Source organism: Lepisma saccharinum, chromosome 18 (genome assembly GCF_977018435.1).
Source record: "Lepisma saccharinum chromosome 18, izLepSacc3.1, whole genome shotgun sequence".
Classification (NCBI taxonomy): Eukaryota; Metazoa; Arthropoda; class Insecta; order Zygentoma; family Lepismatidae; genus Lepisma; species Lepisma saccharinum.
In genome coordinates this window covers 5,252,653-5,262,761 of record NC_139246.1, presented here as the reverse complement: position 1 = coordinate 5,262,761, position 10,109 = coordinate 5,252,653, and the positions used below count along the sequence as shown (strand labels likewise).

The 10,109-nt window shown below is 38.9% G+C and overlaps 1 long non-coding RNA gene across 1 annotated transcript; it reads left to right on the top strand.

Moving 5' to 3' along the window:
• Positions 1-249: 249 nt before the first annotated feature.
• LOC146002702 (uncharacterized) lies at positions 250-9,894 on the top strand. Its single transcript, XR_014443745.1, has 3 exons — positions 250-734; positions 3,305-3,359; positions 9,668-9,894. It is a non-coding gene; the product is annotated as an uncharacterized LOC146002702 (long non-coding RNA).
• The last annotated feature ends 215 nt before the right edge of the window (positions 9,895-10,109 follow it).

The window sequence follows — 10,109 nt, the reverse complement described above, 5'->3', positions numbered from 1 at the left end:
TTCTGTATTTTTTTTTTGGCAGCCAGACGGGTCAAGGCAAGATAACATTATTTTTTGTAGTTTCCATTTTTTTTCCTTTTCTCCGAAAGTATTTGAAATAAGTGCGTAATTTTTTCCACATCAATGGCAAACATACCAAACATTATGCCTGTACGTTTTGGAAATTCACGTTCTGGCATACCCTGCGAACTTCAAATTTCGTGTAAAAAAATAGTTACTTTCCCTTTCTTCTTTTTCCAAGTGATAACGGAAAAAAATTTCCATCAGGATCATAGCCCAAAGTATACTCAACAAAACTAGGTATCATATGTACCTCTAACGTTCTTAGTCTCGGAAATATAACACCTCCTTTACAAGCATGCAGAATTTCAAACTTCCCATTGAAAACATGCTGGGCGTTAGTGCGAATACCTGTAAAATCAGCCTCGGCATCTAAGGGTGATAAATGTAGTAAATTTTGACTTCACTTGTCTGTGATGCATATAGGCTTCAGATGCTAGTGAATTTTATTGGTGAATAATTCGTGTCCCACATCTGAAGATAGATGCCTAAAACTCACTTCCCGAACATTTCACGTTGAAGAAAAGGCGACGAATTTCAGCTGAATATCAATTATCCCCACCTATCTACTCATGAGACCTACAATTAATTCTCTTTACAGCATTGAAATTTCGCAGAATATGGCAAGAATGGTTCATTTCTTCTTTGTCCTCTTGGTTTTCGTTCTGATGGCGGTAAGTACAAAAAAATACGTTAAAGATTTCAAAACAGTGTTGTGAAATTTCATTTCATGCCCAGAGAACTTAATGGAGACTAAACGTGCAGTTTCAAGTACAGCGCCTTGAATAACGTAGTGTGGAAAACGACCCAAGAAACTGGTTCCCGAGACGGATGACAACATAGATGGCAGTGCGATCAGCAGAGCTGCTAATTTTCTTATGAGAGTAATGCGGCTTAGTTAGTTCTTGAAATATATTGTGTAAATTTGTTTGTTTTGAAAGGTAGGTGAATTGATGGAAACAGTTATATTTGTGGAGCGATTTTCAGTCAGGAAATGGCATTAATTTGGAAAGAAAAGTAAAATAAAATTAATAAATAAATAGCATGCGTAACACAAGAAGAAACATCGCAATGTGATTCCGGACGTCAGGTGTTGGATTGTGTACTACAGTTTATTTTTCTATGTTGTTAAAATATAAATAGTATCCTGAGAGATATGACATACGGAGGCGACAAACCACACGTGTCGCTTGGAAGCCAGCCGTTGGTAATCAGTGCAGCCTTTCGAACAGTAGGGACACACCGTTTCCTCAATAAGATTTTAGATCAAAGCGACACGCGACAAACGATACGGGGATTTCACACCAAAGCGACACGGGTCCTTTTGTCCAAGGCAAGTTTCATACCGAAGCGACACGCGACACATGTCACTTGGAAACGAGCCAATCAAGAGCAACATTTCACATCGTAGCGGCATGACGGGCAGCACAGGCTAGCGTTCGGTTGATGAAATCCTCAAGCGATAAGTGTCGCGTGCCGCTTTGGTGCGCAACCTCCATAAAGCAAGACACTCATTGCATTGCGCATGCGCGAACAACAAACCACGGCAACACGTTGCAAGCTATTGATGAAAAGGGCCCAGCATGAGCGACACGTGTGGCTCATTGTGTCGTCTAGATCTGTTGTTGTAACATAAGGTTTATCGTGTTGCCTAGATCTGCTGTTCACATAATTAGCAGCAAACGCTTGCTAATAGACTGAAGGCACGAACCATGTCGCTTGTCCCTTAGTTGGGAACTCTACCTGTGGCTCGTCGCGTCGGTCTGAGCACCCTTCCTTTAAGGAGCTTTCAGACCGAAGTAACAAGTAGCACGCGAATACGAACGTGTCGTTTGCTGTTTGGACCCTCATGTGCAGTGAATGCTTTTTAAAGTCTGGAAGTGTGTGTGTAACTAGTGTGACAGTGTGAGCATCCCGTGTAGCTTGTCCCATTGGTCTGAAAGTTTCCTTACACTCATGTCGATGCCACTAAGGAAGTTTTGTGAGTTTCCCCTTGTCGTTTTTTGCAATCATCATTATCATCATCGCCGCGATTAGTTCAAAGCGGAAGAAAAGGGACCAAAAATACAAATGCTTCAGTATCTATATCTTTAAAACAAATAATGATGACGATAATAATAATGAACCTAATTCATAGACAAAAATTCATACACAAGAGCATTCAACGCGTATTTTTTCTCCCGTATTATTAATGAAAGTATAACGATAACAGGACGTGGTCGACTGTCTCTAATGTTCGTTAATATCTTCTCGACCACTGTACCAAATATCATAGCAATTATCATATTCATAGAAATGCTTCATGTAAAAGAACCTGACGTTGCAGCCAAAACTCCATTTACTTCCATTATAAGCAGACGAATACCATGCAGCTGTGCCGACACCAGCGCCTCTAGCGGTATCATATTCGAGTGGAACCAGCCAGAGAGCCGAGAACAGTGACATTTTCCACACTACGTTATTCAAGGCGCTGTAGTTTAAAGTGTAATCTAAACCATTATGTGCCTCCACTCGGTTTAGAACCGGGACTCTTTCATTGTAAGGTAACAGCGACAGCGCATCCTCATGGAGGCTCGTGTAAGATTGTAATCGTAGCTTTATCTCTCTTATTGTGGGATGAGAAATTGTAAATTCCCATCAATTACGTTCATTCAGCTTGAGGTAACAACGGCTTAACTGTAACAATGTATTGCTTTTACCTATCAGCTGTGACCACCCTGGCAACAGCACTTTTGATTGCAATTAGCTGGAAAGCTTTACACACCCTCTCTACAATCCCGACTTGGTTTCATAATTAGTTTGGAAAAATTAGAGAGCATTGGTGATTGGCTAGATTATCAGTCCATTTCAGTTATCATTTTCAATTCACATTGCGAAATTGATTTTATATATATTTTTATAGAAAGGAGTAAAGATGCACGTGCCAACACCGAACACTGCAATGTCCAACAGTGGAAACTGCGGTCTGTCACTGCGAGTGAGGGCACGTTGTTTATTTATAGAATTTCAAAGAGAGCGATCGTTTGCAGAATTCGAACAAAAAACACGACAATCAAAAATATAAGGCATACTCTAAAAATAAAATTGGTTAGCATAGATTCACCCAGAATTGAATAAGCTAAATTTTGATATAACTCGTTTTTATGTAGGTCTACTGGCGTCCAACTCGAGTATGTTAATCGGACAGTTGTAAATGTATAATGTTCAATTAACATTTCATGCTAACGTACACTTCTCTTTTCAGCATTCCAGTTCCGCAGGAAATGACGGCGGAGAAGGCAAAAGTGACTCTGGTGGCGGTAAGTAACAATAATCACGTAATTATTATGTGATAGGTTTCAAAATAATGTTTTGGAGATGTGAAATTGCACTTTATGGAGATGTACAGTCTAACTACTATGGACACTGTCTCACAGCGTAATGAATTTAATACTTTCTCTCTCGCACCCCTCAAACCATAAGTGGACCCTTCTCCACACCTTTCAGTTGGGGTGTTGGCTACACTCTGTCAAGGTCACGAGGTCTTGTCTTTGTTTGTTTCAACATTTTGATTTTTTTTTGGCGAGCAGTTTGTCAGACGTACCTTAGTTGTTACGTTGTTTCAAAGGGCTCATAACTCATTTTCAATTTCAGCAAATGATTACATATTTCTTTGAACTCCTGCTCTTCTAACAACATAAAAATGTGGAATTACAGAACAATGAAGAAGCCATTGTTGCAATATTCAACTAATTGTTTTCCTCATTGCATAAATTACGTTACGTTTCCTTAAAAAAATAACGAAAATTGCAAAGTTCTTCACAATATTTTTCTATAACCATGTCATGTCCATGAAACTGGTCAGAAATTGAAAATAGCAAATGAACTACTTCACAGTTCAGAATCACAGTAGCGGTCTGACAGACCCTTCCATAGTAGTTGAGTGATTGTCAACGTTCATAGTAGTTTTTAGGGTTAAAATGTAATATGAATCACCATGTGCCTCCACCTGGTTTTGAACCCGGTACTACTTGATGACAAAGCAACATCGTGGAGGCCCTTGTAAGGTTGTAGCTTTTTCCCTCCATTATTGTGAACAGAAAAAAGTTAGTTCCTAACAAATACGTTCATTCAGTATGACGTAACATTTGCGTTTACTATAACAAGCATCCAGTGACCATCCTAACAAATGATTGCGTGTAGCTGGACAGCTTTACATGCCTTGCTAAACACGTACAACCACAGTAACAACCTAATAATATATCAGCAGCGAATACACTGCCATGTTCATAGTTTCCAACCTTGACATGTGTATGCGGGGACTAAACACAGGAATGTTATAGTCGTTGGAGAGCTTGCTTTGCTACTTCTTATATCCTTGCATTTTCAACCATTTATGTTCCTTGCCGCACGTGTTACTTACCTTTGGAATTTGGAGTTTTCATTTTTTATTTTGTCAAAAGTTCCGTGTGTCAAAGACAACAAGTAGTAGAATTCAGTAGGTGTTTTAAGTCCAATTTGTGCACAATAAGGCTAATTGGGACTGGACCTACAGTTTAAAGAGGGATCCGATCTACAATGTGCCTCCATTGGGTATCGAACCCGGTATCCCTTTAATTACAAGCCGACAACACCATCGGGGAGGCTCAACCAGTAGCAGAAGGACAAGTGTATATATCAATCTTCCAATCAGATTTGCAACTATTTAACATGTAGAGTAAGAGATAAAATCCGATATTACTGCTTGCTTTTGAATACGTTGTTTTTCTACCATTTTTCGTATTGTTGGTTCATTTCTTGTTGGGTCTACTGGATGTGCTCCTCGCTTTGTTATAATTTGCACAAAATTTGTGTGTTCCTTGCAATACTGCATACTGCCGTGCGGTGTATCACGGCAGGAAATGACGTTACAGATGCGATGTTCGGTTGCAAGCATACAGGCGGCAAACGGACTTCTTTGAACGACTGGAGCGCCGAAACGACCCACCAACGGTAAAAATGTTACTGAGAAAAGTAGTTTTCTTTTATGTCCTCTATACCATTCTGTGCTCCGCGGGCTCCATTAGAATCACACCTTTATACGACGCTATGTGGGCGCCGGAGACGCTTGAACAGGTGAAAAAATTCCCAGTGCTCTCCCGCCGGGGATCCAACCCGGGTCTCTCGCATGGTAGTCAGACGCCCTAACGACTGAGCTAAAGCGGCTGTGTATTGCTCGCTAAATGGACCACGACTATTTTCATTAATTTTTCTCTTACATCCTTTGTGATTTTAAGAGTTGGATTTTTATGTATGCTGGTGCAGAAGTTGTCAAAAACTTGTTTAGAGTTTTCTTTTAATTCTTGAAGCTCTTATAGGGTCAAATAAAGTTCACGAACATAGTGATGGACAATTTGCACAGAAATACACATCTATCTCACTGTACCGGATATCTAAAGTAAGAATCACGAACCTTCCGACCTTCTGTAAACAACCGTCTCACTTCGAGTAACGTATCACTCACGTGGTCATCATATGCTGCTCACTCGTAACCTTTAATTTTACGTAACATGGAAAAACTTATTCTTATTTTAACTGATAATCTACACATTGAAGTATAATAAATTTTCTACAAGTGATTAAATACGTGTTCTTGTTCAAGAATGAACATATTTTTCTACGCCAAAAGTCCCATTTATCTGACACTGGGTTAACAGATCCCCCTCCTCTCTCAGTATGACAGCGCCAAAATTATACGTACAAGAGAGTGAGACATTCGTTTCAGTAAATTCAAGCCTTTTGGTTTTATTGCTTCCTCTTCCACCAAATTATTGCCCAACATTCTTGACATATAGAGTATTGTTTTCTCCTTTGTGCAACAAATATACCGCCAGTTTTAGCAGAAGCTAAACAAAGATAAGCCGGGAATAAAAAGAGATTGTTTATCTTTCTCTCGGTTTCTTGTGCACTAGAAAACAAGAAGACGATAATAAGCACATTATTTACGCACGTCTCATGCAAGTAATGTATTTTCTTGGCTTGATTTAGCAGTTCCTTTTTGAATAGGGTGACCAGACATACTCTTTTTAAGAGTATTATACTCTTTTAGAGTTTCATATACTCTATACTTTTTTCAATTTGCAAAAATCCCCAAATATACTCTTTTCCTTGCTATTTAATTTCATTCATTATTTTCGCGTAAAAATGACTTAAAATCCACAGAACGGAAAACGTCAAAATGTCAACAAACTGAAGTATTTACTCCTTGACTCAAGAATTTCCTATGAACAATTTCAAGTCATTTTCATTTTCCATCAAGAAGCAAAACATATTTCAAATTCATTGGAATTTAATGATAATGATTAGGGCTGAGCCGATACCACTTTGAACCTATACCGATACCGATTCCGATACTCTTACCGATTCCCACCGATATCGATACTTGAAAATTGCAATAATTAAAATTTGTTCAAAATATTGATCAATGTTGGTGTGTAAATATTCTCCTACAATTATATGCATCATCATACCAAGAAATTTGCTTTAGAATATTCAAGAATTGCATCAGAATACTAAAATAGATATTATGTAGTCACAAAATATAGTTTTTCGTGCAAAATTAGTGTAAAATAAAAATGAAGTTTTAATTTTGCATAATTTCCAGGATAATTAGAAGTCGCGCGGGATTTTTGCGGACCCCGTGAAAGACCAAAATGCCGGAAAGTATCGGGTGGTATCGGTAGCTGAATTCCAACCGATACTTTCCGATACCGATACCACTGGTATCGGCCGATACCAATACATCGGCATCGGCTCAGCCCTAATAATGATATTTTTGAAACTTACTGTGCAATTTCAAAAGCAGTTGAAAAACATCTTGAAGATTGGGGAGAAAGAAAAGAATCAATGATGGGTTAGTGGAGGTGGAGGTCAGTGTGCAAAGATTTAGAACAGGCTGGGTCAAATTTAAAAGTGATTGTGCCTCTTATAACATTCTTGTTTACTCTGCCTGGTACAAATGTTGGTTGTGAAAGACTCTTCAGTGTTATTAAAACTTATTGGCGAGAGGAAAAACACTCCTGGTGTCAACACTCGAACAAGTAATGAAAGTGAAATTCAATGTGGACATGACCTGTGAAGAGTTTCGACTGGCAAGAAAGTACCATTTAAAAATACTCAAGAAAGCAAAATCATCCCAGAAGTATGAATCATGGTGCCCATTGGTGAGGAAGTATTTGTAATTAGCTAATTACATTAGACCCATAAGTAATTTGAATCTGTAGAGTGTAAGCCTATTTTATACGGACTATAATAGAAGCAATAACAATAGCCACCCCTATTTTCGTTTTATTTTTATATTTTGTGCATGCACGCCTTCAACCTATAGACTATACTCTTTTTGGTCAACAAATATCTGGTCACCCTATTTTTGAACTTGAGGCATTTTCGGCGCTAGACATCATCCTGTCACAGTACGGTCTGTCAAATTTGCTTCCCAAATAGGAACTCAACGTGACACAAGAGGCGATTTAACGCCGACTGCTAAAATTGGGGAGATCGTCATCAATCATCACTATCAACATCTTCCCCACAGTGGACAGGACGGCTCTTTGATTGAAAGAATACGAAAGCACCTCGCGTTGTATTGCGCTTCTCAAAATCGGTGTACTTGTTTATACGAGCAACAACGTGTTTTTTTTCGCGGGACTCACAACTTGAACGGTCGTTTTCATTTCTTTCACCAGACCGAAAACACAAAGACGCAGACACACAATTACACTTGGACATCAACTTCACTGCTTGCTCTGGATAGCACCGACACAACGTCACATAAACGTTAAGAACAACTTGCTTCTTGCCACTTTTCAAACGGCTGTATTTCCGAAAGACTACTCTGAAAACACGGGAGACCTTCCTGCACGCATGGAAGTCGCCATGTTCGAAACTGGCGCTATTTTCTTACTGCTCACGTGATCGATTGTAATTTATACAATAACCACGTATTATTATTATAGACAGAAACCTTTAATGAAAATATATTTTAAAATGTATAATGCAATGTAATTTACACATTCTTCTTCCATTAGCTTACTTTCTTAGAACGGACTACATGATGCGGAAGAAATCCGTTATTAGGCTGTTGCCAACCTCAATACTTCTCACTAAGTCAAGTACAGAAACGGAAGTGGTATGTCGAATGTCGGCATATGATTGTGTGATTTCACATTGTCAGTGACGATCCTCCGGGGATGGGGGAGGGGGTGGGACACAGGAGTCGATCTATAATCCAGAGGTGTTTACCATCCGCATGGTGACATCCTCACACTCCGGAATACTTTTGCGGGTGAAGGAGGGCAGACCGTAGGGTGAAGGAGGTTGATTTAAAATGAACACCTCTCAACAAGAGAGAAGAAAAATGTGACAATATTTAAAAATTCACCCGCAAATATGCATTTTATATTATATGTAGCGTACAATAAAATGTGACTGCCTCAAAATATTTTTGTATTCTATAGTCTTCTTTCCCCACCTTTATGTTTCTCTAAGTTGCCGTTTTAGTTTCCCTTGGTGTCTTTGCTGCATAATCCAGCATTTTTGAACGGGATGATAAGGACATACGAGTGTGTTTTTGGATGAAGTAACTTTAGAGATGTTGAAGTACGCTCTGGAAGATACTGGAATGTGTGAGATTGAGGTGTAGATCGACACGCACATTTGTCATTAGTTACGAGACTATGAGGGATAGGTGATATTTGAATTCCAAATTAGTTAGCCGCCCTCGTGACGGAGTGGTTAGCACATCGCGCTACGACGCCAGGGGTCCCGGGTTCGAATCGTGGCCTGGGCATGGATGTTTGTGAATGTCCATTTATCGATTTTATCATATCATCATCATTCATCCCCATCGCAAATTAGGCATAAGTGGCAAAAGAGGGGAAGTAAAATAAAGCAAATCAATCAAAACAAATGAGTTATTTCCATTATTATTATCTAATTAATAATTATTAATTTAGTCAATCAAATCATATGCATTAGCTTACTTTCATTATCTATAATAATAAATCATTACACTTTCAAACATGAAATAAATTTAATGAAGAAACCCCGGTTTCAAAACGTAATTTATCTCATGTGTCACATTTTTCTAGCAAGGTTTTTTTTTAGTAAAATATGAGAGAAAATTAATCCTTTGGTACGGAACCGTCTTACTCCTAGCGGATAAGATGTAAATTTTGTATTTGATTTTTTTAATTTAGCGTTGCTTTTCTTCCACTTTTGGCTAATCCCGACGATGAGAATGAGTGATCGTCAGATGAAATTGATGAACGGACACTCACAAATAACACCCTAGCCGGAACTTTGGTGATGAGTCTGAAAGTCGGTCACCAGGCAAGATGTACATTTTTAACTTTTTTTCACATACATTCAATAACTTTCAACAGCTCATCAGTGATAGACTGCTTATTCCGCTTCTGTTGACAAATGGAATGTTTTTACACCTTGTAGGCTATGTGGATTATTTTTTTTCATAAGTTTGCAACACTGTTAGGGTACACGTGCTTTTGTTTACAAAAGGTCTAAAGTTCTATGATTCTCACTTTACGTGGTTTCATGCTTAGAGTAATCGAAACATCTTCGTCTTTTCCAGATGAAGGAAATAAGTGAACAGAAGTCAGTGGGGAGAAATGACCGGCTAAATGCTTCCCATCCTACTGGCCACTCGGAAAATTTCGCAGCATGCCACAGGAATTCTAAGGATTCGATTGGAGCAACTATGAACAATCCATGGGAAGATGAGTGTTGCACGTGACCCGCACAAGAAGTTAATACAACGAACACTAAAAGCACTTGAGCACTGAATATTTCAATAAACACAGCAAGAAATCGTACATGGTATCTCTTTCCGAGTATCCTCCTCTTATATACAGGGTGACCCAAAAAAGGTAACCGAACTAGAACAGTTGTATTGCGTGTTCGGTTACCTTCTTTGGGGCCACCCTGTACATTGTTATTATTTTCTTCCAAGAACGACAGGTTGGCTACTCTAGGACCATGATAAACAACTCAAGTACAATTCCCGGTTTTCAAGC